The sequence below is a fragment of the Benincasa hispida genome, chromosome 8, assembly GCF_009727055.1.
Source record: "Benincasa hispida cultivar B227 chromosome 8, ASM972705v1, whole genome shotgun sequence".
Taxonomy (NCBI): domain Eukaryota; kingdom Viridiplantae; phylum Streptophyta; class Magnoliopsida; order Cucurbitales; family Cucurbitaceae; genus Benincasa; species Benincasa hispida.
This window is the reverse complement of record NC_052356.1, coordinates 60,755,961-60,756,808: the sequence shown is the minus strand read 5'-3', so window position 1 is coordinate 60,756,808 and position 848 is coordinate 60,755,961.

Here is an 848-nt window from a genome sequence, read left to right as displayed (position 1 = left end):
TTCTCTAAATTATAACATTTACAATAAAGAGATGATGCATGACCAATGCATAACTTAAGGTGGGATTTACTATATGTGCATACCATATGACATATAAAAAACATACATCACATGTATTAAATCAAGGATTAATGGACCGGGATGAGCCTTTACAAAAAATCGGAATGAAAAACCTATCTATTACATTTTTCATCGAGTGAACCAGGTCTTGAACTGCCAGGAGGACTCCATGTCTAGGCGATCGCTTAATGCGGCGAAAAGTAAACGATTTACTGTGCGTTGCTAAGCGATCGTTTAGTCAGTTACTAAGCGATGAAGCTTGCTGAGCTAAACAATCATCTAGTACGCACGCGTGTTAAACGATACGTGAGCATCCCATTGTCTACACGACCCGATACCCAGCGATCGCTTACCCCATCATTTACATGACCCGATCAACCCTTGATCGTCTCATTCCTCGAAGAACTACAACCCTTGCTCCGATCTTCTTCACGAACGACTCAAGACTCAAACTGACTTTGAATTACAAACTCAATAACGATTATTAATGCCCAAAAACGCAGAGGCCTTTACAATCAACCAAAAATGTAAAAGAATTAAATCAAACCGAGGCTAACATCTCCGAAAACTCCATTAATCCGCACATCCACAACAATTTAACAATTAAACAGAGCAGACATGCACCCACCAAGAATGTATATGTAATTCGTTGCAACAATGAAATTGGAATATCATAACCTGGCTCTGATACCAATTAAAGGAACTCTTAACGAAGAGCATCTATGAGCGCGTTTGGATCTTTTCGATTTCATCGTGACCGAAATACAACACATACATTCTAACAGATA